The 14,443-nt window shown below is 42.8% G+C and overlaps 1 protein-coding gene across 2 annotated transcripts in view; it reads left to right on the top strand.

Moving 5' to 3' along the window:
* The first annotated feature begins 2,628 nt into the window (after positions 1-2,628).
* The window catches only part of Raf1 (Raf-1 proto-oncogene, serine/threonine kinase), a 59,506-nt gene continuing 47,691 nt past the window's right edge, over positions 2,629-14,443 (top strand). For both annotated transcript variants that reach the window (XM_051203735.1, XM_051203734.1), the window contains exon 1: positions 2,629-2,778. The gene's annotated coding sequence lies outside the window, so the exon portion shown is untranslated. The remainder of the gene's footprint in view (positions 2,779-14,443) is intronic.

The raw sequence follows: 14,443 nt of genomic DNA, 5'->3' as shown, positions 1-14,443 counted from the left end.
AAACTAAATCAAGGGGGAAAAAATGGAAGAAGAAAAGGAACTCAATTAAGTACATACGGTACACTCTTTCTAGTACCATCACTCACAATAGCTGTAATGATTCCTAATAACTGCCAATTGCACATGCTTCAGGGGTTCTCAACCTGTGGGTTGTGACCCCCCCCCCAGGGGTCACCTAAGACCATTGGGAAACACATTACAGTTAATAACAGTGGCAAAATTACAGTTGTGAAATAAAAATGAAAATAATTTTATGGTTGGGGGCCACCACAACAGAAGAAATGTGTTAAAGAGCCGCAGTGTTAAGAAGGGTGAGAACCACTGTTCTGGATCACCTAGGTGGCACATTTCTGGGAGTGTCTGTGAGGGAGTTTCTAGATTCGGTTAACTGATGTTGGAACACCCATTCTAAAAGTGACCACCATTTCATGTTGTGTGTGTGGGGATCTCAGATTGAATAAAAATAAGCAAATTAAAAGAAGTGAGGGCTGGATGTGGTGGCTCACACCTTTAATCAATCCCATCACACAGGAGGCAGAGGCAGGTGGAAATTTGTGAGTTCAAGGGCAGCCTGGGCTACAAAGCAAGTTACAGGACAGGTAGGGCCATTACACAGAGAAACCTTGCCTTGAAAAAGCAAGCCAGCAAACAAACAAGACCTGCACTTATCTCTCTGTGTCGACTATGGACAGGACATAAGCAGCGGCCTTAATCAGGAGTTTCCCACCATGATGGACTGCGTTTTTGAACTGTCAGCCAAAATAAACCCTTCCTTTATTATTATCTATTTATATGTAACAATGTTTAGACTGCATGTAATTTTTTTTGTATTAAAAATTTTAATTTTATGTGTCTGGTGCCCGAAGAGGTCAGCAAAAGGCATCAGGTCCTCTAAACTGGACTTATAGGTGGTTGTGACCACCATAAGGGGCTGAGAATTAAACTTGAGTTCTTTGCAAGAACCACTGGTGCTCTAACCATCAGGCCTACCTTTCTACCTCATATTTGTCTAGTATTTTGTCACAGAAACTAGAAAAGTAACCAGTAGCCGAAAGATGGAAAGAGCCCAATATCTATCTCAGATACAGAAAATCTGGTGTAAATTTATGATGGAGCAGTTTAGCCCTAAAGAGGGATGAAGTATTGGCACACATGTAATGCAGATGAACTTGGAAACAGGCTAAGTGAACGATTTAAGTCATAAAAGGCCTCACACTCTATAAATGTCCACACACACACAAGATAATCTAGAAAAAGTGAAGTCTGCAGTAGCAAAATGGATATCGGTGATTGCCCCATATCCACACACACAAGATAGTCTAGAAAAAGTGAAGTCTGAAGTAGCAAAATGAATATTGGTGATTGCCCCTGGGTGGGAAGCTATCGAGAAACTGCTTAGTGGGTCGTTTTATTTCAGAGTAATGGAAATGTTTTGTGGTTACACAACACCGTGAATGTACTAAATGCCAATATGTTTACTTAGAAATGGTTACTTAAAAAAATTGTATGCATGTTTGTAAATGCGGTTGCAGGTTGCGCACAGAATACCGAGGTCAGAGGGTAACTTTCAGGAGTCTGTCCTCTCCTTCCATCATGGGATCAGAGGACTGAACTCAGGTCATCAGGTTTTGTGCACTCTGCTAACTTTTTACTTTCTGAGCCTCTTCGCTGGTCCCAAAATGACTACTTTAAAAATAGTTACAAAGAGGCAGAAGACTAGAGGTCGAAGCTAGCTCCGGATTAAAACTCCCACTCAAAGAAGGAAAAAAGACCCAAAATGCCGACGATGTCAAATTGTCCTCCAGGTTTCTACTCCACCAGGGCTTTACGAAGGCACGAAGGCGCACCACAGGATTCAGCTCACCGTGGGCCGTATTGGCTCATCAACTACTTTTTATTTTTTTGCCAATCTTTTTTTTTTTTTTTTGAGACAGGGTCTCATGTAGCTCAGCATGACCTGATCCTCTTGCCTTCACTTTCCAAACGCTGGGATGACAGATGCGTAACACCATACTTTTAGTTTTTGGTCAATCTAATGTACCACAGTAAAACCTAGATTTCCAGATGAGGAATCCGAGGTTTAAGACAGTAGGAGGGCTTTCCAAAACCCCGTAAGCCGCCATTCTCCGTGGATGTCAACTTCAGAGAGGAAGCGCCAAAGACGGGCCCTGCGCCGTGTGTCACCAGGCGCGTTTAGTCCCTTGACTGCCTCGCGGGTGGCCCGACCCGGGCAGCACCCACTACGGCTCGCCTCTGGCCAGACGCAGTCACCCAGGGACGCCAGTCTCAACTCCGAAATGGCGGCCGCAGCATCGCGAGGCCACGCCCCCGGGGGCGGGGCCAGGTTCCAGGCCCGAGAGATAGATCCCCGAGCCAAGTTTCAAACGGACTGCCGAGCTCTAGAGCTCGCGCAGAGGCGGTGAGCCCGCGGCGCCGCAGGTCGCGAAGACGAGCGTCGAGCGCAGGGCTCGCTCGCCGGGGCGGTCAGAGAGCGTCTTCATTGCGGGTGCTTGCGCCGCCATCTTAGATGGCGGGAGTTAGAACCGAGCGAGCTTGAGGCGGGAAGGCTTCTCTGCCACTCTCCGCGGGCCCTCAGACGGGCCAGCTGGCCGGGCTTTGGGGCGCGTGCCCTGAGGCGCGGGGCGCTAGTGCAGCGATGCGGGGCCTGCCCGGGGCCCCGTCCCCCGGGTTGGGGACGCGCCGAATGTGACCGCATCCCGTTCACTCAACCACCGCCGCGGCCGCACGACGGGACCCGGCGTGGCCCGGCTCCCTCAGGTAGGCCGCAGGGTTGACGGCGCGGCTGCGGGGCGAAGGGTCCGCCAGGCCGCTGTCACCCGGGTGGCGGGCCGGGCGCGGGCCGAGTGTCATGGCCGGCGAGCCAGTTTCCACACCCCTGCTCAGATTTCCCAGTGTTTCTCGGAAACGTGCCAGCGCCACCCCGGTGCCCAGCGCGCATTCCTCATATTTTGGCAATGGGTTTAAAAAAAAAAAAAAATCCGCCCAGAGCTGCTCCGTGCCTGTGTTGTCACTGGAATGGGCTCGTTCTTTTTCTCGCGGGCTGCATAAGTGAGGGGAGCCCGACCTTGCGCCTCCTCTCGGGTTGCTTCGCTCAAGTGACACCCTTTTAGGGAAGACGAGGGGATCGAGGAAGGCTGCGAGAAACGGGTCAGCGCCCCGCCACTAAGGCGTGGGGACCGCGCCCGGAGCTTCATACTGAGAGGCCCGGGATGCTCGAGAACGGGAGTCGGGATGCCTTTTGTGTGAAGCCACAGCTGTCCAGGCTCTGCAGAGCCAGTGGATGCAGAAAGAGGAGTTGGGACATCACGGGAGGCGAGTCGGCCGTGTTCATTCATTGTTCTCCCTCCAGGGCCCAGGGTGTGCCTCTGGTTTTCATTCTTGGGGGGGGGTTACGAACGGTGGGATCTGGTCTCTCCCCGTGGAGACGTGCCTGGGACCTGGGGAGGGGGTCGGGTCTGTGTGTAGAAGTAGGGAATAAATTCAGGGCACGTCTGGATGCCTGCATTGCGTCCTGTGGGGGCTCTGTGGAGACTCTGCCCTCGATGCTGTGGCTCCCGGGGCGTGAAAACAATGAGTGGTGATAAGGGTTGGTTTCTCAACTGTTCTTGGGATTTAGAACAGTTAAGTGCGTTTTTGAGAGTAGAGAAGCCCCGAGCTTCCTTGTTTACTTCTCGCGGAATTTGGAAGGACCCTGTTCGCCAGGTGAGGCAGAGGGGAGGACATTGTCAGCGAGGGAACTGCTGGCACCGAGGCACAGAGGTATGGCCTACAGGAGTTGGGATGAGTTTGGGGAGCAGCTAGTAAATGTGGGGTGCAGGAAGGAGATAGTGAGACATCAGGGTCCAAAAGAAAAGTTGAAAGCTTGTGAAGGACCTGTGTAATGGATGGTGGCGATCTAGTTCATTTAGTTTGGGTTAATTAACTTCATGTTGCTAATTTTTAATTCTTGGTGGTGCCTGCTTTGCCCCCTCCTCCAGTGGTAGTGAAATTGATAAAATTGAAAGATTTACTTTAAGTCTAGCTAACCAGTTTTTGGTAATTGATACAGTTTCGTGCCTGTTCACTGGTTAATGAATTGGACTCCTATTCCGCGATATTCTCGCAGGTTTTTCTAAGGTTATATGTTCCTGTAAAAATGTTGGCTTCATAAACGTAGTATTCTTTACTAACTCTTGAGTTTTAAATCTCTGCTGACAATATAAAACAATGTTCCCTAAACTACAGAAATTGGCAGATTATGGAAAGCACCTGAAAAAGTGTAGCATGAAAGTATTTTTAATTAACACTATTTGTACAGTACACTATTTTCTTTGGATTAAGTCCCTAAGTTGCAGTCCTTGTTAAAGTCTCCAGCCCAATGATCATTATTCTTAAATAGCCACTTCGATTAAGGCTTATGCTGAAGTGGCTACTCTGATGTGAAGAGTCTTCAGGGCAGTTTCAAAATCTTTGGTGTTGTGTACCACTGAAAACCAGAGAGTGTTTGGACTTGTTTTTACTCTTATCACTTCAAGGGCTAAGTAAGCTGTTTAAAATCCAGCAGCAACATTTGACCTAGCTGAGCTCTGGATACTTGGAAAAATAAACCTGCTGATGTTTCTGTTCTGAAGGCTTATCATCAGGTCTGCAGGGCTGTGATTGTGCCCTGAAGTGGGACCAGGCAGCTTTGTTAAGGTCTTGTCAATAGTTGAAAAGACCTTGTGTGCCTGTGAAGTAGAAGGCTTGACTGAAAGGCTTTTGAACTAATTTATTTAAAGAGATTTGGCTTGGTAGAAAAAAGACTGAGAAACATATTAAAACTTTTCATTTATGACAGAAAGTATCCAAAAAAATAAGAATGCCACTGCATTACAACTACTGTGAACCCAGTTGTTTTAGCTTCAGATCACTTTTCTGAAGATTAAACAATTTCACATCTTTTGGAAGTTAATTTGACATTTGCAGACGCACTAAAGTTTTTTAAAATGTAAATATAATGACTAACTTCAAATTGTTCTTTTAGGAAGTCTATTAGTAAATGTATGGTCACTTAATGTTTAAATTTCAGACAAAACTTGATTAGTCACCTACTACCTAAAAATAGAAAACAATATCCCATGAACAAATGCTTTGGTTTGTCTATTAGGTATAATAGTAATAACCTTGATCTTGGGAGGAGCTTGTTAGCTAAACAGCATGCCTTAATGTTGACTTGCAGAAGAGAATTAAGTGCTGTCTCTGAAAGACATTGAACAAATGGAACAGTGAGGAATTTATGAAACCATAAAACCAAGCTTTGACTAAAAAAAATTGTTGTATTATTTTTTTAAAGTTGTATATAGACCTGTAAAATCAGGAATCTTTTTTGTTGTTTTTTTTAAAAGCAGAGTTTCAATGAGTAACCCCTGTATGGTTTGGAACTCAGTATGTTGACCAGGTTGGCTTTCAGCTCACAGAGATCCCCTGCCTCTGTCTCCATAGTGCTGGGATTAAAGGTTCTTTAGGAAGAGGTTGTTGAGAGTTCTTTTTTTTTTTCCTTATATGTGCACATATAGATGGGTGAAATTGCTAATTGTTCATCCAATGGGCTCAAAATATAACACTAGATATTCATGTTGAAATTTTGTTGATACTAATGAGGTCTAAACTCTTGTCTGTAATCTTGTAATAGTAATGTCTGAGTGTTTTATTTCAGCTTTCAAAGTTGTGAGTAAAAACTCCTTAATTACACATTAAAATTGACACCTTTAATTTTTGTGGTGTTTGAGTCATTCTGTTACTCCTTTGCTCCCAGAATTATTTGTATAACTCTCAGTGATTTAATTTTAGTTTTTAAAAAATTATACATGTATGGGTTTTTGTTAGCAAAAGTTGTCTGAACCATGTATCTTAGAGGTTAGAAGAGGGAATCATCACCACCCGGAACTGAGGTTACAGACAGTTGTACGCCAACATGTGGGTGGATGCTGGGGACTGAACCCAGGTCTTTTGCAAGAGCAGCTGATACTCTTAACTGCTGAGCCATCTCTCCAGCCCCTTAGTAGTTTTTGTTGTGGTGGTGGTGGTTGGCTTTTTTTTTTTTTTTTTTTTTTTTTTTTTAATAATTATACCTGTATGTGTATGTTTGTGTGGCTAGGTGTATGAACTACTGTGTGCAGTGTCAGTGGAAGTCAGAAGAGGGCATCAGATCTTCTGGAGTTGGAATTACAAGCAGTTGTGAGCCATTGTGTGGGTTCTGGAAACCAAACCAGATTTTCTGCAAGAGCAGTAAGCACTCTTAACTGATGAGCCATTGTTCCAGTCCAATCGTTGTTTTTTAAATACATATTCTCAGAGCTGGAGAGATGGCTCAAGGTTTAAGAACACTCATTGCTCTTGCAGAGGACCCAGATTTGAGTTTAAGCACCCACATGGGGACTCACAACTGTCTGTAATTCCAGTTCCAGAAGATCTGACATCCTCTTCTGTTCTCACTTGGTACATACAACAGGTCAAACACCTATACACATAAAGTAAAAATAAATAAGCTATATGCATGCTTGTTTTAAATACATATATGTAGCCAAGGTGGGCCTCAAATTTATAATCTTCCTGCTTCAGCCATCCTGAGATTTGGGTTTACAGGTATGTGTGCTACAGCACCTAATGAGTGATTTCAGATGTTTGACTTCTGAAATTACTCCCAGGATCTCTGTTTAACTAAAAAAAAAAACCTTCAAGTGGATGGTATTTCTTTGTTATTTAGCTTGGCACAGGGTATTTGAATTTTTTTTTTTTAATTGCTTACAGTGTGTTAATTGGCATTGCATTCCAATCAGTGTACATAGTATATTTTGAAGAACACTTGACACAGTTTTATTTTTAGACCAGGTTCTAAAGGATTTAGCTGGGTGGGGATTAACAATCCTAAAGAGCTATTTTAGAATTTGCAAATCCTTGTGATTTAGCGATGTTTACATTTTTGGATAACGAATGGGGAAGCAGCAGGCAATGGGAATGTTTTAAGCGAACTCTTGTATAACACATTCCTTCAGAGAAGTGGCTTGGTCTGTGCTGCGTATCATCATTTTCTTCTTTTTTGTTTTTTTGGAGGTAGGGTCTCCCTACTTAGCCCTGTCCATCCTGGAACTCACTATGTAGACCCCTAACTCACAGATCTACCTGCACATGTCTCTTTCTAAGTGCTGGGATTTAAAGGCATTCAGGCGTCATTTTCCTCTCTATTTTATCTAATTTGTTGTCATCCTGTAGCAAGATTAAGCATGTTGTCTGGATGAGTAAAGTTGTTCTCTATTTTTTTTCCAGTCTACAATGAAGTAGAAGTTCTCTTTGATTTTTCCTTGACTTTCTATAAGGATACATGGTGTTTGGGTAAAACATTTCCTTTTTTCTGTTTTTATGGGTACAGTGCTGGGCGTTAAACCTAGGGCTTTGAGTGAACTAGGCAAACTGTCGTTAACATTGAAAGTCTCTTTTCCTTTCTTCAGCCCAGTGCATCAGTATTGGAAGAGTCAGAGTAGTTAATAGTTACGTATTTGTTGTTTTTAGACAGGAGCCCAGGTTAGCCTCATAACAGTCTTATCATCTCTGACTTCTAAGTACTGGGATTTTAGGCATGTATATTGTACCTGGCTTTTGAGAACTGATTATATTTATTAGTTCTTTCATACAGTATGTTTTGATTGTATTCATCCCTTTCTCTGACCCTTCTCAGATCCACCCCCCCTTCTCTACCCATTCCACTTTTTTTTTTTTTTTTAATTGCCTGGTGGTGGTGGTGCATGCCTTTAATTCCAGCACCCAGAAGGTAGAGTTCCAGGACAGCCTGGTCTACAGAGCAAGTTACAGGACAGCCAGGACTACATAGAGAAACCCTGTCCCCCAAAACAAAACAAAACAAAAACAAAACAAAAACAACAACAAATCAGGACCAATTTGTTCTGCCCAAATATTCTTTGGTGTGTGGTCTTCTAGTGGGGATTGGTTGGCGTATTCCACCAATGCTCTTTCAGAAAACTGTGTCAACTTTTCCCAGCAGCTGATAATTGACAATAGCTCCTCAGCTAGGGGTTGGATTGTATTCTCAACTCCCTTCTCCATGCTGGGATTTATTTGGTTTGGCTTGGATTTGTAAAGGTGTTGTACATATTGTTCCAACTGCTGTGAGTTCTATGTGCAGCTGCTGTGTCCAGAAGATAGTGTTTCCTTGTAGTCATCCACTGCCTCTGGCATTTAGACTGTTTCATGCCTGAACTTTGGAGGTGTAGTTTGTGTGTTCTCCTTAGGGCTAAGCATTCTGCAGTCTCTTATTCTCTGCATCTTGTCCAGTTGTGGGTCACTGTAAATCACTGTGATCTTCTGCAAATAGAACCTTTTCATGCGAGGGTTGAGAGCTATATTGCTCTATGGGTGCAACAATAAATCATTAGGACAATGTATGGGTGTAACAATAAATCACAGCTTAATACTGTGTCCATTTAGCAGCAAAAGTTTTCTTCTAGGGTCTATGACCTATCCAGTCATAAGGTTCTTAGCTTAATAATGGCATTAGGTATTGGTTTCATACTGTAGATTGGGACTTAAAATCCAATCAGAAAGTTTGTGTCACTATTGCACCAGTATGCTGCATGTCTTTCCAGGCCAGTCATTTTTGTAGCTGTGTATGATTGATGATTGCTTTGTCCCTTCAGTACCATGCATAACACCCTCCAGCCCTTTGAAAGCTAGCCAATAGGGGTGAAGCTTCCAGCTCCATACCAGCTTGATTTTGCCATGTCTTATGACTCAAGTATATGGTGTCTTCAGCAGTAGGGTCTTACTGTCAAGTTCTGGAGGACATCCAAGAGCAGTGACAATATCTTAACCCATTCCTGGCACTGGGCTTTTTATTAGTTAGCTCTTGGTGTCTACTAGGGACATATTCTCTCTCTCTCTCTCTCTCTCTCTCTCTCTCTCTCTCTCTCTCTCTCTCTCTCTGTGTCTTTGGGTGTGTAGATATTTTAGAAAGTTTCTATAGTACTAGGTCTCCATGTCTTTTTTGAAAGGTCTTTCCCATGCTCCCTTTTCTACCCTACTTCCTGCTACCCCACCCCAGTTTAAGCCTTCCTGTTCCATTATTCTCCTTTAAATCTTTAGTTCCCTTATGAACTTGCTATGCATCCAAGAATGACTTTGAGCTTCTGATCTTGCCTCTGTCTCTCAATTACTGGGATTACAGACTTGAGCCCTCACACCCAGTTTATGTGGTGCTAAGGATAAAAACCAGGACCTCCTGCCCAGATTTAAAAGTAATTTTTAATTTATTTATGATACACGTATGAATGTTTTACATATATGTGCATCATGTATGTGCCTGTTGGATTCCCTGGAACTGGAGTTATGGATGGATGTGAACCCATAACAACTTAACCATACATTGTGCTGTCCATTGAACGTGAGTCCTCTGTAAGAGCAATAAAGGCTCTTTTCCATGGTGCCATCTCTTTAGTTGTTAAATTTAAGAAATTTCGAGACAGGGTTTCACATAGTCCACATGTCTTTGAGTTCACTGCATAGCCAAGTCTAGCCTTGAGCTAATCCTGCTTCTATCTCTTACATGCAAAGATTTTAACCATAGCCTACTAAAAGTTATCATTTTTATTTTTTAATATTTTTAATGTATATGATCATTTTGCCTGTATGTTTGTACACCATTTGTGTGCTACAGACAGTGGTGAGCTGCCATGTGGTGGATGCAGAGCAGTCTCTGGCAGAGCAGTCAGGGCTCTTAACCTCTGCATCATCTCCAGACTCTATTACTTACATGCATGTGCCTGCGGTGTATGTGCATGTGAATGTAGATGCCTAAGGAGTCCCAGAGGCCTAGGATCCCCATGGAGTTATAAGTAGCTGGCACTGATTTGGTGTCCTGCAAGAATAGTAAGTACTCTTAATCATTTACCCATCTCTCCAGCACACATGAATGAAGGCCAGAGGAGGGAATTTATTCTTTCCTTCTATGTGAGTCCTAGGAATTGAACTCAGATCTATCAGGCAAGCACCCTTAGCCATTGAGCCACTTGCTAGCCCTAAAAGCTGTTTTTTAAAAGTACCTAATAGGTACAGGCACTCACTGTGAAGGGCACAGGGTGGTGAAAGCAAGTTCTTACCTTGAAGGATTTTTGTCTGGGGGAGGAGGTTAGTTACTGCTGTTTGTTCTTGCTCCTCTGAGAATCACTCCCTGACCTTATTCTTATTACTGTTACTTACCGTCCTTAACCTTCTGTGTTCTTTCTGTGGTCTCTATTGTATAGTTATTTGTGAGCTCCTCATCTTGTTAGATAATAAACTCCAATGACTCATTTCTGCTTCATGTTTATCTGTTGATATATGTGGGGAAACAATTTCATTTGAGAGCCCAAGGGACCAGGCTATGTGAGAGTGTGTGTGTGCATACGCATGTGCAGGGCATGGTGGATGTCAGAGGACAATTTGCAGGAGTACATTTTCTTACCAGGTGGGTCTCCAGTATCAAACTGAGGTCACCAGACATTGTGGCAAAATGTCTTTATTTGGTGAGCCATCTTACTGACCTTGTTTTTTTTTTTTTTTGTTATTAAATACAAGGTCTTGTTAAGTAACCACAGGCTGGCTCTGAATTCACAGTCACTTTCCTGTCTTAGCCTCCTGAGTGCTGGGATTCCAAGGATTATGCCATCATGCCTACCAACACTTAGTTTGTATGTGAATTTTTGAGACAAGATTTCATGTAGCTCAGGTTGGCCTAGAGAACTCTGTTAGCTGAGGATGTCCTGAACCCCTAATCCTCTGGCCTCCACCTTGGGAGTGTTGGGATTTCCCATTTTTACATCATAGTTCTGTTGATTATGTACTCTGTGGTGAGGAAGAACGTCGTTGTGGTGGTGGGTCCATATGACAGAGGCTATTCACTTCATGACAGACAGGAGACAGAAAGAGGGGGCCTGGGGATAAGATACAGTCCCTAAGAAGAACATGCCCTTGGTGACCTACTCCTTAAAGTTTAAGAATCTCCCAAAAGAACATCACTAGCTGTGAACAAAACTTCCACTTAAAGAGCCTTTTAGCAGAGGTGAAGCATACTTCATATCCAAATCATTACAGTTGCTTCATTTTCCTTCCAACTGACACAATGTTCTGACTAAGTAAGTAGTTCAGGCTGGTCTTAAACTCTCATTTTCAAGCTCTCCTTATTTTATGATGTTGGATCTGGGGATTGAACTTGGGTAGTCAAGCTTGGCAGCAAGTTTCTTTACCTGTGGAACCATCTTGCTGGTCTGAGAATGACTAATTTTTCAATCATTCGCTTTTTTATTTCTTTAGAAAAAGGATCTCACTGTGTATCCTTTGCTGGTCCAGATCATAAACTTAAGAGATCCACTTGCCTCTGCCTTTTGAGTGCTAGGACTAAAGGTGTGCATTACCACATCTGGCAAAATGTTGATCTCCCTCCCCTGTTTTTTGTTTGTTTGTTTTGTTTTGTTTTGTTTTGTTTTTTGAAATAGGGTTTCTCTGTATCCTTGACTGACCTGGAACTAATTCTCTCTGTAGACCAGGCTGGGCTCAAACTCATAATGATCTGCCTTCCAGGAACTTGCTCTTTATTTAGATCAGGAAGGCCCCAAACTCACAGACCCACCTGCCTCTATAGTGCTGGGATTAAATGTGTGGACTGTTTTTTTATTTTTATTTTGTTTTTTTGAGACAGGTGTTTCTCTGTGGAGCCCTGGTTGTCCTGGAACTTCTGCTGTAGACCATGATGGCCTTGAACTCAGAGTCTACCTGCCTCACACCTCCCAAGTGCTGGGATTAAAGGCACGTGTTACCACTGCCTGGCAAAATGTTAGTTTTTAAAACTACTTGCTGTGTATTTTAAGGTTTGCCACAAAAATGTATAATTTTTATGTGAAATACAGTGTGACACAAAATTAAGTCATTAGTGTTTCCATGTGGTTAGCTTCAAGCAAGATGAGATAACAGTGGCTTTGCTGCTTCTCCTTCCCTTCAGACGTAGTCATTTTAGCACCTTACAGTGGGTGCCAGATTTGGCATCTCTATACTTTATTTGCACATTGTATACTTTGGTACTGTGTTAATGTTATACTTTGTAAATTGATTGTTCATTTAAAAATTATCAGTTATGCTGGTCTTTTGCCTTTAATCCCAGCACTGGGAAGGCAGAAGCTGGTGTATCTCTTCAGTTCAAGGCCAGCCTGGTCAACAGTGGGAGTTCCAGGACAGCCAGACTACACAGAGAAACTGTGTTTTGAAAAACAACACAAAACTATTAGTTACTTTTCTAAATGAAGAAGCAATGACTGTTTTGGAGATGAAAAGAAAAGCTGAGTTTAAAAACAATTCCAAGAAAGCCAAACATTGGGCTGTACTCTTGGTAATCAATTCCAATAGTCAGACTCTGATACAGAAGGATCATGAGTTCAAGACCAGCCTAACCTATGTGAGATCCTGTATCAGCCAGTCAGCTAACCAGTTAACCAAAACAATTCAAAAGATTTAAAGAGGATAATGAAAAACTCATTTTGTGGTGAGAGTTAAAATGAAGTTGGTCCCAGGCATTTTTCACTATGTAAATAATGATTGTTTCTGAACTAGTTCATATTCAATTTGTATTTTAAAATCTGTCAAACTTTGAAACAATAAAACTCTGCAAAATCTGCTTCTGATACTTGAGTACTCATCCTTGCTAACATTTAGAAGGGTAGAGTGGTCCATTTCTTTTTGTAAGTTTGTGTTGGCCAGTCATCTGATGAAGTCAGTAGTTTGTGGCCAGAAATTGAGAAAGAGAGATGAGGAAACTCAAAATATTGACACATACTGACCACCCTGCAGTGCATGAGACTGCCCTTTTGGACTGGTTGGGAAACTGTAGCATAAGCCTTGTGCAAACTAGACTATTGCTGTTTTCTAGCTGGGATGAGATGAGGATCAGAGCAGTTCATGTTTGTTCAGCAGAAACTTTTGTTTGTAAGCATCCCCCTCCCCAGTGTTGTATGCTCAATTGCATTGGTATTTTCAAACTAATTACTAGAGTCTAGGCCTTATAGGTATTTAGATCCAGAACATGTTATGTTTTTAAATGTAATTTTATTTAGTTAGGCTCTTTTAAGAATAATTTATTTTTAATTTTAATTGTGTGTGTGTGTTGGTATATTCATGGGAATTCAGGTTCCCACAGAGGCTAGAGGTGTTGGATCCTGCTTGAGCTGGGGCTATAGATACTGGGAACTGAACTCAGAGCCTTCAGAGAGACTGTGTGTTCTCCCAACCAGAGCCATCCTCCAGCCCCAATTAGGCCCATTTGAGAGAGGGTCTGGCAATGTAACACAGATGGGCCTTATATTCAAGATTCCCCTGCTTTCAGCCTCCTGCTGTTGCCAGTTTAATTTATTCCCCACAGTATTCTCTTTTAATATTTATTCATGTGTTTTATGTGTAAGTATTTTTGTGCATGTATGTCTGTGTATCACAAGTGTGCCTGGTATTCAGAGGCCAGAAGAGGGTGGAGTCCCTGGAACTGGAGTTAGAGACAGCTGTGAGCTGCCATGTGGGTAGTGGGTCTTGAACCAAGGTCCTCTGGAACAACAACAATGTTCTTAAACCCCTAGACATTTCTCTAGCCCCTTGAGGTTTGTTTGTTTGTTTGTTTATTATAGCCCAGGCCTGGAACTTACTGTGTAGACCAAGATGGCCTTGGGCTCAAAGAGATCCTCCTGAGTGTCCAGCCTGGTTTATTTTCTTTTTTGTTTTTTCAAGACAGGGTTTCCCTGTGTAGCCCTGACTCTCCTGGAACTCTCTTTGTAGACCAGGCTGACCTCAAACTCACAGAGATCTGCCTGCCTCTGCCTCCTGAGTACTGGGATTAAAGGCATGAACTATTACTGCCTGACTATCCATCTATCTGTCCATGTATAACTTAGTGCTGATGTCCACAGAAGCCAGAGGCATCAAATCCCCGAGGAATTAAAGTTACAGGTGATCATGTGACATGGGCTCTGGGAACTGAACTGGAGTTCTCTGCAAGAAAAATATGTGCATTTAATTGAAGAGCCATTCCTCCAGCCCTTATATTTTTATTCTTCATTTATTGTAATTTTTTGAGACAGGGTTTCTCTGTGTAGTCCTGAATTTCCTGGATATAGCTCTATAGACCAGGCTGCCTCTGCCTCTCAAGTGCTGGGATTAAAGGCTACCACTGCCTGGCTATGTTTATTCTTGAGAAAGCAGTTTTGAAGCTAAGGATATAGCTCAGAGCATTTGCCTAACGTATAAGACCCTGGTTCAAACTCCAGAATCCTTGCTCCTTACACAAATAAGTTGGGTGTAATAACAAATTTGTTTAGTTTTAGCACTCGGAGGCAAAAACAAAAGGATCGCTGAGTTTGAAGTCAGCCTGCTATATAGATAG

This window comes from Phodopus roborovskii, unplaced genomic scaffold (genome assembly GCF_943737965.1).
Source record: "Phodopus roborovskii unplaced genomic scaffold, PHOROB, whole genome shotgun sequence".
NCBI lineage: Eukaryota > Metazoa > Chordata > Mammalia > Rodentia > Cricetidae > Phodopus > Phodopus roborovskii.
This window is presented reverse-complemented; position numbering and strand designations above follow the sequence as displayed.